Source organism: Microtus pennsylvanicus, chromosome 14, assembly GCF_037038515.1.
Source record: "Microtus pennsylvanicus isolate mMicPen1 chromosome 14, mMicPen1.hap1, whole genome shotgun sequence".
NCBI lineage: Eukaryota > Metazoa > Chordata > Mammalia > Rodentia > Cricetidae > Microtus > Microtus pennsylvanicus.
The window spans coordinates 33,481,688-33,504,260 of NC_134592.1; the positions used below are offsets into that span (position 1 = coordinate 33,481,688).

The 22,573-nt window shown below is 44.0% G+C and overlaps 1 protein-coding gene across 12 annotated transcripts in view; it reads right to left on the bottom strand.

Moving 5' to 3' along the window:
- Sipa1l1 (signal induced proliferation associated 1 like 1) overlaps nt 1-22,573 on the bottom strand; it is a 284,116-nt gene that overhangs the window by 177,777 nt on the left and 83,766 nt on the right. For 10 of the 12 annotated variants that reach the window (XM_075948065.1, XM_075948069.1, XM_075948061.1 and 7 more), the window contains one exon: nt 12,174-12,242. The gene's annotated coding sequence lies outside the window, so the exon portion shown is untranslated. Of the gene's footprint in view, nt 1-10,092; nt 10,221-12,173; nt 12,243-22,573 lie in introns of all 12 variants that reach the window. The other 2 variants (XM_075948067.1, XM_075948058.1) reach the window with 1 other exon arrangement.

Here is a 22,573-nt window from a genome sequence, read left to right on the forward strand (position 1 = left end):
TTCAGGCAAAACCAGTAACGACCAGTAAAAGGGTGGCACAGGAACTGTCTCGGCTTGCCTTCAGTCTGTTCTTTGGCCTTTTCAAGCACATCATACATACACACCACACACCTGCAGGAAATATCCACGGATGTGTTACTATGCAAAGCATTTTTAATAAAACTTTTATTGTAATGGAGCAGCTATGAGGAACCTTGTTTTTCTCCCATTGTTCTCTCTCCCAAAAGTTTCCAATACCAAAACCTACAGACCACGAGGGTGCTCCCAGCTTCCTCTTCTAACATGGATATTGGGCTCCTTTTTAATTCTCTTTGGAAAATCTACCTTTTGAAGTGACCACTTTCACGTTTCCCAGCACTCCCACCAAGAACAAGATCAGGGAGGCAGAACACACTAAGCTTCCCCATAACACTATTCTCACAAATCCTATGACAGTAGTTTAGTCACAAACATAAGGAATGGCTGCGTCTTAGCCAGGACCTGGCTTAAGAACTGCACAGGGACACGTGAGTAGTTAACAGTCCCACCTTGACTAGAACAAGGCAAGCCGAACTACACCACTCTCCAAAGAGGCCCCTCTCCAGACCTACTGGATGCAGGGCTGGGGCTTTTTAGAGTCTGGTCCGTAAGGCTGTGTCTTCCTCCCATCCTAACAGTAAAATCAGTACAAAGATAAAAAGGAAAACTTAGAAAGCAAACTGCTTTACCACAGTCTACATGTCTCAGCTAACTGGATGCCCTCTCTTCAAAATAAATTCATAAAAAAAAAAAAAGAGTGAGGAGGAGAGGAAAGACTTAGTGGGGAGGGAAAAGAGGTGCAGGTGCATGCAGGTTCCTGCAGAGCCGGAGGTGTTGGTCCACCTGTGACTGAACTCAGATCCTCTGCAGGGGTAACTGCTGAGCTGGCTCTTCCAGGCCCAGCACTGGATTTTCTTAGGCAGAATTCACTTCCTGGTTAACTCCATGCTTCATACAAGCTTACCCCTGGGAGAAGGCTCAGCTCTGCCAAACTTTTACAGCTCATTTGTGTTTGCATTATCAACTTTATGCTCACTCCATGGTCCTCCTTTGTAGTTTTAATTAAAACTAGTTAATATACTCTTCAAATCTGTATAGGGAGCTGCGTGGGTGGCATATTACAGTGGACAGAAAGCAACAAGGGAATGAGAGTCCCTCTGCACTGGACAGGACAGTCCCACACACTCGCCAGGGAGTGTGCTCCACCTGCAATCCCTGTCTTCAGGCACAGGCCCAGGAGGCGCCATTTTAATATTAAAAAAGTCAGCTCCTGGCCCATGACAGTTTGACTTCCATGACACAAACACTGCCTGAATTCAGAAGACCCGTCCTTTCTGCTGATCTCCGCCAGGCCTTTGGCTATTGGCGATACGCGTGTGGGCAGCAGAGCAGTGTGCTGGGCTAAGCCATCAACAGCCATGCTTGATTGCCCTTGGTCTGTGGTGAGGTGGAGGGGCACCTGTGTTAGTCCAGGTCCTCTCATTTCCCACTACAGCAGAAAGCTTATCCAATGAATGACCTCATTCTGGAAACCAGCTCTGATAGGGTTTCTGTCTCAAGCTTCTTCCCCTTCCCTCACTCTGGCTACACAGCCATCTCCCCAGCGCTGTCAAGGTGTTCTTCAGGAAGCTCCCACAACTACCCCATCTCTATGACGGACTGCCACCAGGTGACAACTCCCGCCATCTTCTCTCCATACCTACCTTGCTATAAGAAGCCCGGAAGTAACAAGAACAGAAAGAACAGGAAAATGAGAATCAGAAAACTAGGGACAGACAAGTTGTTTGGGGACGTCTACTTCCACAGTGTACATATTTCTGCTTCACTCCATTTCTCTTGGTTATTATGACCATCAATAACCACTATAAATGTCCAATAAGAATTTGGTTTAAAAAATTTACTTTTAAATTTAGAAATATATAATATATACATTATAAGTTATAATACCCTTATAATACAGATGAAAAATAATGTTTTGTATCTACATTTAATTTTAAAAGGTAATTTTCTTTACATATTTAATCACAAATAATTACAAAGGCTAAAAGAATAATTTGTTTGTTTTTATTCTTGTTGTCTTGATATGCCATCCTAAACTCAACCTTCTACAACAATCAAATTCAAAGGCCTCTTTTTAAAGTTTTCAACCACCCATTAGTGTAACAAAGACAAGTCATTAGGAAAGTAATACCTATTTAAATTAAAGTGGCAATTAGAACATTTAAAATAGGTGCCATAGTCAGGCATAGCCCAAGCCTTTAATCCCAACATTCAAGCCTTTAATCCCTGCACTCAGAGGCAAAGGCTGGTGAATCTCAGTAATTCGGAGCCAGCTTGGTCTACAAAGTAAGTTCCAGGCCAACTAGGGCTACACAAAGAGACCCTGACTCAAATAAATAACAGAAACAAAAATAAAGTAAGTACAACATATGGTCTCAGAGCCATCAGAAAGCTGTTTTGAAGAACTGGGATAGCAGCATGCACATAAACTGTGTGTTCTCTACTTTAGCATCACAAAGCATGTACCTTTCTGTTTCATTTAATGTTCTTCAAGCATCAAAAACTGATGCTTCTTATAGCATGGCTGACATTCCCCTACATGGATAGGTGACAAATTAGCTATTCTGTACTATTAACATAGACTCGATGAAATTTTTATTCTAAAAGGTGATAAACAGGGCCAAAGAGATGGATCGGAAGTCAAGAGCACTGGCTGCTCTTCCAGAGGACCTGGATTCATTTCCCAGCACCCACATGGCAGCTCACAACAGTTCTTAACTCCAGTTCCAAGGGATCTATCACCTTTTTCTGGCCTTCACATGCAATGTATGAACTTGGTGCACAGACATATATGCAGGCAAACATTTACACACTTAAATCATTTTTAAAGTGATAAACATTGTTGAATGCAAGCTTTTTTTCTTTTTTTTTGGTTTTTCGAGACAGGGTTTCTCTGTAGCTTTGGTGCCCGTCCTGGAACTAGCTCTTGTAGACCAGGCTGGCCTCTAACTCCCAGAGATCCGCCTGCTTCTGCCTCCCGAGTGCTGGGATTAAAGGCGTGCGCCACCACTGCCCGGCCTGTTGAATGCAATCTTAAGGAAGTAGGAAGGAAGGAGAGAAGCAATGAAGGAAGGAGGAAGGGGGCAGGTATAAAATGAAGTCTTATGGGGAATCTTTAAAGGATGTTTTAAAAGTTTTTGAACATACCCAGATTATTCTTTACACAGTGCATGTACAAAATGCACTTCAACAAATGAATATGAATAGTTCATTGTGAGAATGAAAGGTTCTGCTTAGGCAGAGGCCATAACCAGGACCTCAGGTGTATCCTGTACATTTCTTTAGATGTCAGGATGTTGCACACTCATGCACTCAGCTTTTATCTGAAAGGCCAAGCTTATCCATGAGTAAGTCCTCTGGAAACACCATCAGAACTTCCAGCTTCCCTTCCTGTGAGTGAGACATACAAACGCAGACTGGAAGAAGCGAGCTGACAGTCTTTACCAACGTCTGTTTGCCACAAAATGTTCATACACAACATGACTGAACACATCTTAATGGAATTTTTGGAGAACTTATTTGATAAGGTTTTTTTATATTTAGCATATTTCTGTGGAAAAAAATAACACTAATTTAAAGCAAATTATATATAATTTTAATAACATAACAAATATAAAATCACTGACAAAAACAGGCTGTTAACAAACAAAACTTACCCTTAGTCAACATTCAACTCACCCAGCTGACCCCAAAGGCCATGCACCTGGCATTCTACATGTTTGGGGTGTCATGAATGACATGGCGCCGTCACAAAGGGTAGCTCTACTTCCGGGCAAGCTGCAATGGTGTTCCCAGTCTAAAAGGCATCTATTAACATTTGGTGTGCATGTAAACTTTGGCATAGGCACTCCCAGAACTTAAAAACACATATTAGTGCTTAACACAGACTGATTGCAAGCCACCTCCAACCAGCAAATCCTGCCTAGTCTCCTTTACTCAGCCTCTAAGACTCAACTCCAGGCTTGGTCTCCACCCTCCTCTCTTTTCTACCTGAATTTAGTCATCTGAAGACCTGATCAATTACCAAAGCTTCAAACAGCACCCATGTAGCCAAAAACAATCTAGCATATGTGTCACTTACTAGAACACACATTCCCTAAGTCTAGACATGCTCCATTCAGCAGAGCAGTGATCACCACCATACGCAGCCATGAGGGCAACCGGCTGTGCTGACCCTGGCTCCTGGTTCCTAATTCCATTCTATAGCTATGGAACAGCAATGTTGCTTCCTGTGTACTTCCTCAGTATGCCCCGCCTCCTCACTTTCAAAGGTGAGTTCTGGAGGGCGGGTACTTGCTTTATTGATAGTTCCAACTCCAGACCCCAAAGCAGTCTCGGGCAAGTAGTAAGGCCTTAATTCACACTGTGGAATGGAAGAAAAATATTCCTAAAATGTCCGTGCCTCCGGGAAGTTTTGCACATTTAATTAGAGAGTAAGAAATATGTTCCAACCCCTTCTAAACTAAACAATATCCACAGCTTGAGAGCAAGCAGACCACTACTCCACAGCACAGACTACCACTGCCTCACATCGTAGATGCAGACCACAATGTCTAGAAAGTTCCTACCGCTGACGCAAGATCATAAGATTCAGAGCTCTGATACAAATCCTCAAAGACCACAAGCAGCCCACCAAGCAGCTATCCAGCTGGCCTCCACTCCTTTTGCTGTGTACAAAATGGTGTTTGTACATTAATTTTTCTGCACTGTATCTGCGTGTGTGTATGTGTGTGCGCGAGCACACGCATGTGCTCATGCACGCCAGTGTACGCACACAGGTGTGTAGGGGCCATGATGGGCATGTGGAGGTCAAAGTAAAACGTGTAGCAGTCAGTTCTCTCTGTCTTGTGAGTCTCAGAGACTGACAGGCTTAGCAGCAAGCTTCTTTATTGTACAACTGAGCCATCTCCTCAGCCCACGAGATTCTCAAAAGCAGCTTAAGAACTGAATTAATGTGTTTTCTTCTGGGTTGTATAAGAATACACAGCAAAAGGCTTCCTGTAACATCCTCATGTGTTACACAACCAGATGAAAACTCAGAACTAGTTTGAAAGCTGCTGAGGTACCAGACAGTGTTTCATGGCAAAAAGAAACATGAAGTCAACTTGCTCCATTGTCAAACTCCTAATTCACTGAGAAAGCTGTTTGCTGTGGACCTCATAAACTCATCACTGGCCTGTAATCTGGCACACGGCATTGGGTTTGATACTTCTACTCAAAGGTGTTCCATAAAATCATCAACATCAGCCCCACCTAGAAGCTCTAAAGTCAACATCCACCCAGGTGAAAAGCATCATCCCAGGAGCTATCAACTGCCAGCCTTATTTGGTTGTGAGAAAGGGTCATCTGTGCCCAGGGTGACCTGGAGCCACATGTAAATGTCACAGCAGCTGGCCATGGTCAGTCTAAAGGCTCTGCTGTCTACACATGTCCTAACACCTCTTGCCTGGGCCCCAATGGCAAACTGAAAGGGTCTTCCAGGAACCACTGCCCTACTGAGTGAGGCAGGGTAACTCAGGTCTTTGAACCTGTCTTAAATGCAAAACATAGAGAGAGGGGGGGAAAAGGGAGGAGAGGGTAAGGGAAAGGAACTGGCAGGAAGAGCACTTCTTTGTCTTGGAACTGTTATGTGGCCTAGCCTGCCTCTGGCTTGATCCCCCTGTACAGCTGGATGCTAAGATCAGAGGTGTGCATGACCACAGCCAGCTGAAATACACAGCTTTGGCTCTGTGAGCTCTCTGGGAGGGAGACAGGCAGGAGGACTTGACAGAAAACCAAAGAGAAATAACACAAGAAAATGGAGACAGTACTGACACTCACAGTTTGTGCACAGCTTGTGTGCAGACTGAACCCACCTCTACACCCGAGAAACAACCAGGTGCAACAGGCTGGACAAGGTTCTGGGAAGTAACTCTGCGGACTTGAGGGAAGGGACAGTCTGAGAAATAGGGAGGTGATAGGCAGGATTTTCCAGAACATTTCAGAATCAGCAAGTGCACTGCTGTGAGAGACTGCTCTTGTACACTGTAAAGATTTGTCACTCCTATTGGTTTAATAAAACACTGATTGGGAGGCAGCGACAGGCAGATCTCTGTGAGTTCAAGACCAGCCTGGTTTACAGAGCAAGTTCCAGAACAGCCAAAGCTACACGGAGAAACCCTGTCTTGAAAAACAAAAACAAAGCAAAACAAAAAATAAAATAAAATGCTGATTGGCCAGTAGCCAGGCTAGTCAGGGACTTCCAGACTAAGAGAATTCTGGGAAGAAAGAAGGCAGAGATGCAGTCACCAGACAGACGCAAAAGAAGCAAGATGAGAATGCCTTACTGAGAAAAGATGCCAAGGCATGTGGCTAAACACAGTTAAGAATTATGGGTTATTTTAAGTTGTAAGAGGTAGTTAGTAATAAGTCTGAGCAATAGGCCAGTTTATAATTAACATAAGCCGCTGTGTGTTTATTTAGAACTGAACAGCTGTGGGACCCGACAGGACAGAAACTTCCATCTACAGTGCACAAGGCTTACTAAAGGGAACTGACCAAGAGAGAGATGATGTAAGGATAGGACAGTTAGCTTCATGAAAAGAGGAACAGCTACAGATTAAAAGAGAGTGCTAGGTTCATCTAAAATGAATCAGCAGCCCTGCACGAAAACAAGACTCAGAAAGAAACTGGTTCTGAGAACTGCGAAGCTGGAAGTTCCCATGGTGGAACTTTACCCTTTGCCCTCTAGGCTAACACTCACTTCATATTTCTTAATCCTCCATGTTTGCACTGCAGAAGACTTGGGAGCTTTCTACTTACACACTGCAGCAATACCTTCATTTGTTCATACCATTTGGGTGGGGGTTTTGTTTTGTTTTGCTTTGTTTTTTTCAAGACAGGGTTTCTCTATATAACCATCCTGACTGTCCTGAAACTTACTTTGTAGAACAGGCTGGCTTCATACTAAGATTCACCTGCCTCTGCCTCCCAAGTACTGGAATTAAAGGCATGTGCCACCAGCAGCCAACCAGCCAGCTTGGGTGCTTGTTTTTAAAAGGTTTGAGCTTCCCAAGCAGAAACCATAGCTTTCAGTATTTTGCATGCCCTCAGACCTAGAATAGCAGTCATTGTAAAAGTCACCCTACAAATATCACAGATGCATTTACAGAGAATAGAAACTGATTACAGGAGATTCCCTGTAATACACAAAGCACACCTACCTACTCCAGTATTACTCATCTGTCATACATGCCAGGCACTGTTTGCAGCACTTCCCATATACTAACCTTCAGAGTCCCCACATACTGCTTGCATAATCATTGTCAATTCTGCAGATGATGTACATGGTGTTAAGCAACTCGCCAAAGTCAGAAAGTTGGTGAAGGCAAGATCTACACCCATAGAGCGAGGTGTCAGTTAACATGAAGCCTCATGGACACATGCCCACCCTTTGCACCCAGCCTGCTCAGCATTATATGACGCATTTGCAAATGAAAGGGCCAGGTTTCAGTGCCTCAGTTCTCCACCTGTGGCAGCTATCACACACTTGCTGAAAGTCTAACAATGCAAACCACAACTCACTTTCTTAAAATCACACACGCACACACAAACCACAGGATTTCACTATGCTCCTAGATTAGATTTGGATTTTGCATGCTGTTTTTATAGAAAGTGCATCAATCTGCTCTCTGCATTAAACGTGACATTATTAAGTACACACAAACAAAGGAGTCTCAAAAGCCTGGTCTACAAGAGCTAGTTCCAGGACAGGCTCCAAAACCACAAAGAAACCCTGTCTCGAAAAACCAAAAAAAAAAAAAAAAACACCTCATCAAACAAACAGCAAATGATTAATGCTGCCTAACTCCTTATTCAACCTTATTCAGCAGTGTACAGGAAGCTAAGATAATACTGCTTGATTCAAATAACCTGACAGTTACACTAGCAAGAATGGTCAACACTCACTTGGTCAATGCGGCACACCCTGGGGTGCATTTTGTAAATGCCTACATGCATACAACCTTGGCTCAAAGAATCAGCCAGCAACAGAAATTAATGCTGGCCTAAAGAGAGACACCGAATAGCAATGAGAATTTGTCCCCAAAGTAGAGGAAATGTTCCTATAGATAATACAATAAAAGGCTGTTGCCTAAATATGGGGTCTAGGACTACAGCACAGTGGTAGAGTGCTTAGCATATATGGAACCCTGACTCTACTCCCCAGCACAGAGAGCTAAAACACACACACACACACACACACACACACACTGAATAACCAAATAAAAATAAGGCTACTAAATTTGGTTCCTATGAACAATATAAAATAGTTCACTATAAACTAACTGGTCAGAGGCCAGAGAAGTGGCTCTCAGTGTTCAAAAGCACTTGTTACTCTTGCAGAGGACCCAAATTCAGTTCCCAGTACCCAAATCAGATGGCTCACAACCATCTACAACTCTAATTCCAGGGGATCCAAGGACTAGCCTCCAGTCCACATAGACGGAAACACACACACACACACACACACACACACACTTAATTGAAATAAATCCTTAAAAAAAAGAAAAGAAAAAAGCCAACATGCCTGAGACTATAAATACCCATGTTTGTCAAAAGTCGTGATGAACACTAAGCAAAAGAAACACCATTACTGAAAAAAAGCATTTAATTTAGTTAATAATGAACACAAATATCTAGTTAAGGCACCATCTGCAGGGTTAAATACATAAAATGTAAAATAACCCTGCTAATAGGACATAATTAGAACAGTGAATTTTATTACCTCTGCCTTCAACCAAGTTCTACTAAACTATTGTTTATCCCAGCAAATGAGGAGCAGCCTGGGAACTGTCCCAGTTTCTCTGAGAGTTATCAACTGAAGCTAATGTTTCCTGAGAGAGGATTGTGCTTTGATTGGTCCTTAGATGCCCAGCACCCTGGCCACTCCCTAAGATACTGCTCAGAGGGCAATGGCAGCGTGTGCAATGCCAGCTCTGAGATGTCACCGGAGTATCCAGGCTGCTGTCCCTGTACTTACCTGCATGATCTCCCCCGCAAGGGTAAAAATGAGTTTCACCTTGAAGTCTAACGGACCAGCACGGTAACAAAGAGGAGCTAGCTCTAGTGGCTGCCCTGCTTTCCTCCTGTCCGATACCCAAGTAGCATGGGAAGGACCTTGGACATCCATTCTTGTTATCACATGTGGGGTTCCCCCTTCTCCCCTAAAGAACCTCAGAATCAACTGCATGAAGTATTATCTGTTTATCAATACTTCTGAGACACCAAAAAGCACCTCAGAACTGACTGGCTGGAGAACTCTGGTCCCACATAAACCTGTCAGCTACTGTAACATGGGGAGAAAACGCAAATGGTAGGAGACCCAGACACCACTAATAGAACTACAACCAAAGAGTAACACTCTGCCCACGACAGAGCTGATAAAAAAAAAAAAAAACACATCACATTAGACCAGGCTAAACAATGCCATCAATTTGATGCTTCAAATTCAACAACCACGGCCACCCCAGCAGCAGCTCATTGAGTAGTCCACCAAACCACATGCTGGGACTACAAGCATGCCAACACCTTGCCCATTCCACTTCAACTTCCTAAAACAGGACTAAGTTCTCAGTTCTTCCAGGTCAGCTAAGGAAAACAAGCGTGCATAAATAAGACATCTCTCTATCTGATGCCGCACACGCACACCACGTCCTCCATCCTGTGCTGTCTTCCTACCATTGGCTTCATTACAACAGAAAGCCCAGTTCCCAAAAGGGTCACTCAGTTTCCAATAGAATGCTGTTTTAGTAAGGGAGCCACCACCTCTCTCCCTGCCCCCCCACCCCGCAGAAAGAAAGGAGGGAGGGACGGAAGGAGGGAGGGACGGGGAGGTGGGGAGAGAGAGAGAGAGAGAGAGAGAGAGAGAGAGAGAGAGAGAGAGAGAGAGAGAGAGAGAGAGGTCAACCTAATACATCTTTAACCTAATCATCAGAAAGGGACCAAACTCACAGAGTACTTCAAATCCTCACTTACTTTCAAAATGCCATGCCTCTTACTGAACTGAGTGTTGACAATAAAGCATGTGTTAAATGTCAGTTCAGGTCATCATCAGCCATAAAGTCCAAACCATGATGTTCTCAGAACGAAGCATTGTAAAATATCTGCAGGCAAGAGGGAGTCAGAAGGAAACGATATATTCAGGACAAGGAAATAGGCTTCCCAAGACACAAAATTAGTAGCCATGAACAACAAACATATCCTATTAAAAACTGTGTCATCAAATGACACTGTTAAAGAGACCGACACCCACACACCCGCACAGGCACACACATCCACTACACAGGAACCACTGGGAGAGGCAGATATAAAACCTCAATCTCAAGAGAAGAGAATGAGTATCTGTGACATTTCAGGGCCCACAGTTTCAGTCATGCAATGTCTGAGAGCCTGTGCCAGGGCAACAGAAGAGATGCTGGCCACTCTAAGGCTGGAGGCGGACGGGAGCAGACAGCCTAGATGTCATGAGAAGGCAGGAAACGACGCTGAGATGGAGGCTGGCACCGTCAGAGCTGTCTTTAAAAGAGTGCACTTTACAGACAGCCAGGCTGTCTCACCGAGAAGAAGCCTGCTGAGGATGGCAGTTCCGATGTCCTATTCAGTGGGTTTCAAAAGAGCCTGCTCAACCCTAACACTGGTAGCAATATTTCTTATTCAAATTTACTTAATTCTCCAAACCAAGAAACATAAGGTTGTTTGGATGAAAGAGTCATAACACTTGTTAGGCGTTCTGTTTTGTCTAAAAATTACTCTTCTACAATAATAGGCTAACACTGTAAAGATACAAAGTAATGGAAAATGTCAAAGTTGCCAATAATTATTAAAGTTGTTCAGTCAGAATTCCTTAGCTGTGATTTTACATAATTACACATTTGGTTCTGTCTAGACATGCTACTGAGTTGGATTCATAACACATACCACCCCACCTCACCAGTGCTGGCAGACCAGAATATAATACACGGCTGTTCACTCTAGTATTTAGGACATGTGACTGGCAGAGCTGTCAACAACCCACAACAATAAAATGGGGGTGTCCAACCTAGAGTCACACATACACTAGAAGCTCTGTACCTCTAAAGTACTGCCCTTCCCTGCACCGCATCATACCCACTGCAGGTGTTCGTGATGAGCCTCTCAATGTGCTTCCAGTCCTCACGCTGCCTGCATCCCAGAGTTCCTGGCTGTGGGACCACACAAAGCATAAGCTGCTGTCTTACAGAGCAGTAGAAGTACCTAAACTGTCTTGGAGGACTGCTGGAAGCTGTTTAGACTGAACTGTCATTTAGAAAATAATACCACGTGTAATTTCTTTCCCTTAAGCAGTAAGAAGAGAAAAGGAAGATCATGATTTCTAAGTACCATCAACACAGCAGTAAACGAAGTTTTAACCAGAGTAGCTAAGATGTTGAGCCAACAGGTAATGATGTTACAGACAGAAAAAACTCGACAAAACCAAAAGTTACTTTAGGATAAAACTGGGGTGACATCCTACTATTTTAAAGAAGAGGGGAGGCATTATTAATACTGGGCAGGAGGGAGAGGGAGCAACAAGAAAAAACAATTGGACAAAGTAGTTTAGGTGTTCTAAAGGCAAACAGATGTGAGTTCAAATTCTGCCTCAGTAATTTACAAGTTGTGTGAGTTGCAGGAAACCATCGCCTCATCAATCCAAAGGAATCTCACTTAGAAAAGTCTAGGCACACATTAAATGATAATAATCACTACGGATATTACTGTCAGCATAAAATTTCCCAACAAAGGTTTGGAACTATTCAAACCTCTAACATTCGAGAAGCAAATGTAATAACAATCAGACCAATTAAGAGTTTAACAACACTGGAAATCTAGAGAATCTTAAATTTTAAACAAGTAGCCAGTTCTTTCCTTTTCCTAACCAAGTACTCTAAGGAATGAGCAAAAATAACAGATGCGCCCCCTTGGATCGGCTGTAACTGCCAATCACTCACTTCATCACAGAAGAACACAGGCAAATACAGGCAAAGAGCAAACCACACAACTTCCAGGTACAGCTCCAGAGGCCCCCACAGCCCTCATACCTGGAAATCAGCTTCTAGCAGTTTCACTACAGCAATTTTCTGCATAGGCTGCAACCATCTGAAAAGTACCTGTGCAGAAGAAAAACACAGAGTTAGCATCAGGAGCTGAAGGGGAGAGGGCAGTCTGTCTTCCCCTCTGACAGTAATCAGGCAGGATCTAACAAGCCTTCTGTGAGTCTTGTCAAATATCAGCATGGGAACAAGGGTGATTCCTGTAAGAGCCTCCAGGACAGCGTAAAGGAGGTATCCCGTGGCATGCCCTGCCTCTCAGCACAAGATTCTGAACTTCACAGGAAAAATGCAGATAAAGGGGACTGGCCGGGTGACACCGGGAGAAGCACCAATGTGCTCTGTCCAGTCTCAATCGTCAACACTGTGGTTTTATGACAGGCCATTTTGTTAGTGATGGAAAGTTTCTCCCCAAACTTCACTTTCTTCGCTGTGCCCCTGGGTGATCTACAAATGCTTCATTCATAAGGAGGAAAAAGATCCCTACAGGTGCCTTTCCCCCAACCAGATTTTCTTCTTCCTCCTCCTCCTCAATCCCAGCTGGCTGGGGCTCAATATATCAATATATGCCAGGCTGGCCTTGAACCTGATATGCCTGTCCTGCCTCCAAGTGCTGGCATTGAAGGCCCCCACTACCATGTTAAACGTCTTTACCTTTACAGGGCAGCTCTAAGGCCACCTTCTTCAAAAGCCAGTTCAATAGGCTAACGTCTTCTTGAGATGAGTCCTTGGTGAAGGGCTAATGACCTAAAGCCCTCAGGGGTTGGAGAAGCCCCTGCAGGAAAGCTAACAACAGCTGTGGAAGCTGCTGTTAAGGAGACCCACACAGCAAGTCCATCAGCATCTACCACTTCCAGACTGTAGGGGAACTGACCTCCAGATAGACTCTTCCATCTCTAAAGTTCTCCTTTCCCATCCTATATAGTCTGCAAGACCCCATGCCACGTGCGTACAGTCTCACTTCAGGGGACTGCAGCCCTTCCCTGTTCTGAGAGGCCTGCCTTCTTCCCTTTTGTCGCCAACAGGCTTCCATCAACCTCATCGAACACCCTGTGGTGCCTTGTGTCTCCTCCTCTACGTTGTATTAAGGTCCTCCTTGCACGCATCTGTGTTGGCTTTAACACTAATGCTCTGTGTCTGACTCACCAAAGATGGCCCTCTAGGGGTTACAGAGTTCCAGAAACTACAGCATGCCTGCTGCATGGTAAATGATCTAAGAAACCACACATGATGGCCCCCTTGTCGCCAAAACAGTAGCCTTGAGACCAACTAAAAAAGGAAAATGGTAACTTCATCTCCGAGATGCTCAGAAGTGAAATTTTGCTCCAGACTCCATTACTCTTCCTAAAAGTGAATCCTTCATTGTTCACAGAGAAAACCAGAGCCAGGTTTGCTGTGGAGCTGGCCCATCCACCCTCACTGCCCTCGAGCCAGGACCAGAGAAGGGATTCAGCTTTCTGCTCCAACTGTCCGCACAGTCTGCTGTGTGTATGACTGAGACTAGAATCACTAGTTCCGTGACCCCCTGACTTCAGGCACAGGACGGCTGGTGTGACTCCAGCCAACATCCCAATGAACATCTGCCTCGGACCTCGCCTGACCCCAACCCAAATACCCGAGGGAAGCAGCTGCCTACACACTGCCTTTCCTTAACAACGACATTTTAAACACAGGCTGTTAGGAATGGCCCTGGCTACTGCTCAACAGAAACAGAACTTCCTAAAGCAAAAACACCTTCAATCCCCCAAATCAAGTCTTTCAATTCACTGGACAATTGAAATCCCACTTTGAAAAGCCATGCTGCACTTGTTCTGTGGATTTGAGGGTATCTGGAACACGGGGTTCCAGTGTCGCAGCAAGACATCTGAAAGAAGTCAGTGCCTCAAAGCACAGCTAGTCCCAGAGGTCTGAGGCTAAGGTGTGATGAGATGTCAGCAGGAGAGAGGCAGGAGTCACACGCTAAGCAGCTGACTTGATTAGCCAGGTAATAATCACAGAGGGTAGCTGGAATCCAACCCCATCCCCAGCAGAAGACTGCATTCAAGGCAGTCCACACCCAGCCTGAGCTTCAACCAGCAACACAATCACTTCCTTCAATGAGCTCACAGAGTAACAATGAGCAATGTACAAATAGAAATTATAACTAGACCTGTGCTATAATCATTATAATCACTGTGAACTAGAGTTCCCAGAAAAAGCCACACCTATGGTAAAAAGTCTACAAGGCTGAGCAACTGATCTGAACTGACTGTAGAGAGTTGGAATGTTGCAGATCCAAATTATCTTGGTCTATTTTTGGTGCTCTTAACAACCGTTCACTCTTTGTCTTACAAAACATCTTTGTGGCTATCACATAAGACTTTTGGAAGGTACTAACAGACTACTAGCTTCTATAAACCAAAAGCTGAGAATGCCATTAGGTAGCTATCCCTGCTTGTTGAGATCCACCCACTTGATGTTCCCACCAGAGCATTTGAAAAAGTGCCTGCATTCATGGCTAACTTTTGTTCTGTGGCTACATGAACTCTATGGCACTGTTTCCATAGTGGAACATATTATTTGGGGTGACCTGAATCCATATCCTGAGCCACAGACACTCAGAGTTAGTGTTAAGAATAAGCTCTCCCTTCCTCCCTTTGAGACTTGTGTTCTCCATAGACACTGCATGCAGTGGCTAGAAGCTTAGTATGTGCCTAGAATTTTACGTAAAGATTTAACATAGGAGTTTCAATTATCCTTTGATACACTACAAACCTCAAGGAAATTACGCCCCTCTCTAAGAGAACCGTGGGACCTGGTGAAGGTTGACACACACTGAGATCTGAGAAGACTGAGTGAGCCATGGCAACTGAGCAATAAAACCACAGTCCCTGTTTGTCAATGAGAACAAGGTACAAAGTAAAAAGCACAAAGGGAAGGAAGACAAGGCATTAGCTAATAGAGTCCTTAGTCATTCGTGCACAGCAGACAACCCACCTGCTCACCACCTCCCTCAAAGGGATTCTGCATGCGACAACCATGCACTGTATGACACTAGACATAGGAACATCACAAACCTGTGGAAAATGTGAACTTGCGGTAATGAGCCCTGAGTCCAGTAAATCAATACTCTACATGACACACTAACAAAGAAGCCAACAACAGTGTGTGCGGTCTTACGTCCCCACAGTTGCTAGGTCAATCAGAAAACTATTACCTAGCGACACCAAACGCCACAGCTGGACTGCCACCCTAGCAGAATTCATTAGAAGCTTGAGCAAAGCACCTTCCACCATTTTTAAATGCAACCTAAACCCCGCTGAAAACTGCTCCCCAGGGCAGTCTGGAGGCAAAGAATAGCAAATACAACAAACATATATGACTTTGGTCCAAAGTCTGAGCATTTGAATAAGGTGACTTTTAAGCACTCTTTTCTATGGCATCCTTTTACTGAAACACCAACGGAGCCATTAACAAAAGATAATCTTTTCATTCAGCCTTTACAACTCCAAGCTTCGGTTGGCGTTTTTCAAGATCACAGACCACCAACTGTCCTGTGAGCATCCCTGAACTGAAGCATCCCTCTTTTTCTGCAGAGTCCACTTCATTCAGTGTCAGCACACTCTCAGAGATGATTTTTCAAAGGAATAGGAGGAAAAAGAATAGTTTTACCCCAGTGAACCAAGAGGGGATGTGAAGAAGCAGAAGTCATCCCAGTTGTCTGACCCAGTAATTCTTTCTATTGGAGGTAATTATCCTCAGAAAATAACCAAGCATCTCTATCCAATGCACATGTAAAATAAATACAGAAGCTCTATGACTCATCAGATAAATCAGTCTAATGCAAGAGGTTGTATTACAAAGTATTCTGAAATGACATTCCAAAAATTATTTAAATGGATGGAAAATATTCAAAAATGCAACTAAACATAAAAAGCAGAAATACCATGAGATTCCAACTCTACTATTAGAAAATGCAAACATGCACAGAAAAGCACAAAGTACGAGAATATTACCACTAGAAACTGCAGTGAACAAAGTATCTCTTTGTTCCTTTCCCTGAGTTACTTAAAATCAGCTTGTAGGACTGGAGAGAAGGATCAGTGGTTAAGAGCACTGGCTGCTCTTCCATAGGACCTGGGTTCCACATGGCAGCTCACAATTTGCTGTAACTTCAGTTCCAGGAGATACAATGCCTTTAGCCTCTTTGGATACCAGGAATACCAACCATACAAACATACATGCAGGCAAAACACCCCTACACATAAACTAAAATGAAAATTAGCTTCTGTTACTCATCTTGCCGTCCACAAGAACAAATCCCTTTCAAACAGGGGCAGGAAAGCAGCTCCTCTCAGCTGACAAGTCTGCTGCAGTCTGTAAAACATTTACTGCTCACTGTGTTTGCTGCAATGGCTAGAGTAACGTTTCAAATAAGAAAAATCAATTAACTGTTATAATTATTTTTTTTAAAAAACTGTTGGAGATCTTTATATCCTGAGTGTAAAAAAATTAGTGTTTTATGAATAAGAGATGTTTAGCAGTACTGACACCAAACACTGAGAGCACATAGGCCCTTTAACTGTTAACCAAGGCAGAGGAAATGCTTTGTTGGGTGAAGTGCTTCTGTGTGAGTCTGAGGACCTGAGCTGGGATCCTCAGGACCAACATAAGAAGCTTGGTGTGGCCGGGCGGTGGTGGCGCACGCCTTTAATCCCAGCACTTGGGAGGCAGAGGCAGGTGGATCTCTGTGAGTTCGAGACCAGCCTGGTCTACAAGAGCTAGTTCCAGGACAGGCTCCAAAACCACAGGGAAACCCTGTCTCGAAAAACCAAAAAAAAAAAAAAAAAAAAAAAAAAGAAGCTTGGTGTGGTGGTACACACTCATAACCCTGGTACCAGAGCGGGAGACAAGAAGGTTCCAAGGAGCTCACTGGCCTGCCAGTAAAGCTGAACAGGAAGCAGCTGGTTAGGGAGAGATCCCATCTCAAAGAAGTAAGGCAGAGGACAGACACCTACATCACCTTGCAGCTCCCTACAAGGGGAAACACAACATGGCGGGGGTGGAGGAGTTATGGTTAACCAATCTGAGACCCAAATCCTATCTGAGGAAACAGAAATTCTGTAAGACTAAATCAAACTTAGTTTCAAAATAAAATTCCCAAGGAGGAGAGAAGATTGAGTTTCACTCTGAGTAATCACTTTATCTGAAGACTGAGCCATTGAGCTTCCCTAGGTCTCTAAGGGGGAGTGTTCCTTGTACTCCCACACTATCTCAGGCTTCGTGCACCTGAGAATCTCTACAGAGTCAGGAATACAGGAAGTCACAGTGGTAACAGAACAAAAGAAGCTCTTCCACCCGCTGACAACAAAGTTAAAAGTACCTATCTGGTTTTCAGTTTTCTAAATAAATAGAAGATGGTTAACCGTGTGCCTCGGTACAATCAAGGCAGTGGCAGGGTTTCCTCCCGAACCTGGCTTGCAGGTGCCCCAAGTCAATACTAGTCCCCAAAACCAAAGCAAGGAAGAGGTCAGTCTTGGTCTCACAGTCACATTAAGAGCACAAACTATTTGTAAAGAATAAATCCCACCCAAACTCCCAAGATGAGGAGAAAAGCAAAGGAAATACGACCTGGGAACCATGACTGGGAGCCAGTCCCAGGCGCTGGGATCTCCGATGGATAGCCATCTCCTGTCTCAGAACCAACCAGACGACAAGATAGTTTGTGTTTCTTTCTGCTGAGGCTGCTCTGATTTCAAGCTACCCTTCAGTCCCAAGGAAAGGACTGAATGTCACGCCGTCTTTCTCAGGATGAATGCTAACTTGATGAGAATTATCTTTTCCTGGCCCCAATGAAGTAAATCAGTTGTCTTTGTGTTCACAGAGAGCTGAGAAGGACAGTAGCTCCACTCCACAAAGACTCTGGTACCTAACAGGTGGCAATGGATATCACTTTCAGGAACATGAGTCACCAGTCGAAGCACTAAGTGGAGAGAGAAACTAGCTCACTGTGAGCGGTTCCAACGCCACTCATCTAACCCTAACAAGCGTCTCTTCTCTGTTCTGAGGACTCCAAGAGAATGAGCAGAGTGGGCACAATGTGAACGAGTGAACTCCAGCTCTGCTCTCTCCTACAGGAGCCAGGACATCCACGACCAGTGTTCTAGAACAGGAGCATGGAACCAGATCTCCAAGGAAAGAACAGGGCATTCTGCTGTCATCTCTAACTGACTTACATTTCTCTTCAGAAAAGCGTTGCTGTAACTATGGTTACACATACAATTTCTTTTAAATTCAAGTTCACTTGGGTCTCCAAAGTCTACACTCTACAAAGTAGAAGTTATTCTGCCCAAAAAGCTTAAAGTACTCAGGGTACTGAAGGAGGGCTCAGACTGCTGTTCCCCAAGTGCCCTATTGTATATCTTGTCTCAGTAAGTACAAGTAATGTCCTCAACTTCAACTTGACAAATAGATTCCAAATGAAAGCCAATTTCAATGTATATTCGCACATAAGAAGGACTGCAAAGAACCTTAACCAACCATGAAAAGATGAAATTATTTAGAAGAGATTTAATTGACAGATCTCAAAATTTAGTTAGACTAAGAATATTTGCTCATAAAAACGCAAAATAACAGCTGAGCAGTGTGGCGCACACGCCTTTAATCCCAGCACTCGGGAGGCAGAGGCAGGCAGATCTCTGTTTGAGGTCAGCCTGGTCTACAAGAGCTAGTTCCAGGACAGGCTCCAAAGCTACAGAGAAACCCTGTCTCGAAAAACAAAAACAAAACAAACAAACAAAAAGAAAAAAAGGAAAATTTACCACCTGATATTCCAAGGTCTTGTCTGTATATTGTCAACTGCCTCCTTCAGACTGTATATTAGACTAAAATTCACAAAGGCGGAACTGGGAACCAGCAAGAAGGCTCACCAGGCAAAGATACTTGCCACCAAGTATAACAGCCTGAGTTTCATCCCTAAAAGTCACCTGGTGGAAAAGGAAAACCAGCTCCTGTAATTTCACATGCCTGTGGCACACACACACACAAACTAAATAGATAAATAAGCAAATAATACATAAATAAATACATAAATGGAATAGAAGGTTTGCAGTAATGTTTAAAATAGTAAAATGCTATATATTTTGAGAGACAGAATGGCAGCGGAGTGTTTTAACAGTTTAAAAATCAACTGTGGAGAGCTTAATTCAAGAACTCTAGGCACAAAGTTTCTGTACACATACTAATTAACACCAAAAGCTCTAGATCCCAGCAGCCACCAATGTGCAACAAACACACTTTGCTCCACTGCACTGCTTTCAAAAGACATGAGAGTCACAGAAGTGCAGACTCTACAGGGGCCAGAAAACCTTTAGGGACCATTTTCTTCAAATGTCCCTATTTCTCAAGGAGGAAAAAAAAACTTAATATTTATATAAAACGTATCCACTTATTAAAACTCTTTACTAAATGTTAACAAAATAATACTTTCTCATAATTAATTACTGGAATTAGAAAAATTCCAAGCCGCCAGGGAAGAAATCTCACTGCTGCTCCTTGCTTTGGCAAACCTCCTTGGATTTCCATCTAGTCTCTGGGCTTTGAGTCAAGGAACTGAAATCTTGGCTAAGAAGGAGGTATGTTAATTTGGGATCCTGACCCTTCTGAAAGCAAAGAGAAGAGAATGTTATACTACGTGCTTTGCATTTTTAAGTCAGTCCATGAGATGCCATGGTTTTCAGTTACTTGTGTTCTATTTGGTTGTTTGGTCTCAAAGGAACCAAAGAGTACCTAGAGATTGCCACTGACATTTGAAACAAGTTATCTGACCAAGGCATTTTAAAATCTTCACGACTGACTAAAATCCAAGAGGCAGCTTGGCCAGCTTTTCCACCCACTACAACAGCTACTCCTAGGAGACAATAGGAGCGATGGCCTGAGACTTGGCCATCATCCCCATCAAGAAAGCGCTTGCTTGGTACTCCCCGTGTCCCAGGCACCGGAGCCTCAGCAGACAGCGATGAACATGATGGCTAGAATCCGCAGCAGTTACCCTCGAGTCTGCACCCTTCTACCAACAATTCTAGGCTCAACTAGACGTTAAGCTTCAAAACCAGGGCTAACTAGTTGTCAACAAACTTTCTCCTCACTTGAGCGTTAATGGATTTACTTTTTTTACTCCCTTGGTAAAGCAACATAAAACCCGTCTAAGCAGCAAGCAGAAGGCTGCCGTTGTATACATAACTTACATGGCTAAAGGTTCAACCAGGACCCTTAGGAATTGGGGAAATACAGGACAGAGGTCAGTCACCAGAAGTGTAGCCAGAGCTGGCTTTTTTGGAACTAAGAAGGCCACACAAGGTCCCACCTAAATGGCCTGGCCAGTCTTGTGTCTCGTGAGGAAGACTCCCTTTGTGGACTTCAGATCTCAGATTCTCAAGTGGTCACCACAAAGGGCTGCGTATGCAAATCAGGATCCCAACAGATGGCCAACAACACTGTGTTTCCAGTTGCGCTGGGTCCTGATCCTCAGGCCGACAAGATTACAATCAGAATTATAGCCCACAAAACAAACAGGTTTTTTTTAAAGGAAGTTTCCTAGAGGGTAAACCTAATTTATTTTTTCTTTTATGCTGAATCTTAACTTTCTCCTCCCGCCCCGCGCCTCCCCTCCCCCCCCCCTTGGCTTCTTTGTGTAGACCTGGCTGTCCTGGGACTCACTCTGTAGACCAGACTGGCTTACAACTCAGAGATCCACCTGCCTCTACCTCCTGGGTGCTGGGATTAAAAATGTGTACCACCACCGCCTGGTATAAACATTAATTTACTATTGCATTTCCTTTTCTTTTTGTTTTTACCTTACTATGTAGACCAAGTTGGCCTTGAACTCAAAGATTCTCCTGCTTCTGCCTCCCACACACTTTGACTAAAGGCTGCACAACCACACCTAGCACAGATCTTAACTCTCTTTGTCCATATCTTTTAAAGATTTTAAAACAAAAAGTTATTATAGCCAAAACCAGCCAAAGCTTCAACACCTCGGAAAGTGTATCCAAATTCTTCAGCAGAGCTCACTTCTGCCTTCTCTCACCTATTTCTTTCTGTGTCCTTCACAAGCCATCCCTGCAGACACACTGAGCTCAACACTACGTGGCAGTCCAGTCCTTCCTCACATAGCCTCTATTCACAAAGTGCCCAAAACATTGCTCAATAACCCCAGAGTTCACCTCTCCTACTGTGCCTAACTCAAGGGCCACCTCTCTGGGCATTTCCTAGGGTCTCTGCTGAGTTCCCACAGGGTGGGCCCTGCATACAGAAAGAGCATGAGCTTTCAAGACAAACACCATACTGTGGTGCTATTTTGCGTTTTAACAAGTAAAGTTTGCCTGAAGATCAGAGTGCAGAGCTAAAACCACTAGAAGCCAGGCAGTGGTGGCACACACCTTTAATCTCAGGACTCTAGAGACAAAGGCAGATGGATCTCTGTTAGTTCAAGGCCATCTTGGGCTACACAAAATTGATCCAGCCTAAAAGAGAAACTGAGCTCACACAAAGCCTTTAATCCCAACACTAGGGAGGTGGAGACAGGGAGTGAGTGATATGACTGGGTAGAGAGAGGATAAGGCAGGAGGACAGGAGCTCAGTGCACTCTGAGCAACAGCCACTCAGAGGAGGCAGTTTGAGGACAGCATCACCCTTTCGGTCTCAGCACTGGTAGAGGTAAGAACTCCAGTAGCTGGCCGCTCTGCTTCTCTGATCTTTCATCCCTGATAGCTGACTCTGAGTTTTTATTATTAAGACCAATTACAATCTGTGCTACAACATACACATCTCTATTCTACCATAACAGTTAGGCATGAACAACACAAGTAATGGAATTAACCATATAAGACATGGGTTCGGGGCAAATTAAGGCCAGGAGCTCAAATCTGAATGTTAAAAGCCTGACCTTGCTTGAGTGAGTTGGGTGGAGCAGAAACATCAGGAACCTCAGCTTTACCCTCATTTACCTGTGAAGAGCTGCAACTTATTTCATGGCAAAAGAACAAACAGAAGGGTAAACAAATTCCCAGAATGTAACAAAAAAGGCACAGCCCTGCTGTGAGGGTGCACACCTCTTCTGCACAGGTGCACACCTCTACTGCACACACTCCCAGGCTCATTAAATGACTGAGAAAAGATAAGAGTTATCTTGGGCTCCCAGTCCACTGAACAGTCATCTCTTGTCTACCCCAGTGTTTGACCTAACATTCTTGTGACTATTAGGTAAACCCTTCTGGAATGTAATAACAGACCCCTAGCTTCCATCAACCCAGAGTCGAAGAATGTCATCAGATTGAATCTGAGACCAGTCTGCCTGCTATTTCCACCCACATAAATGAAAAAGGCCTTGGTGTATAGCTCTCTTTGTTCTG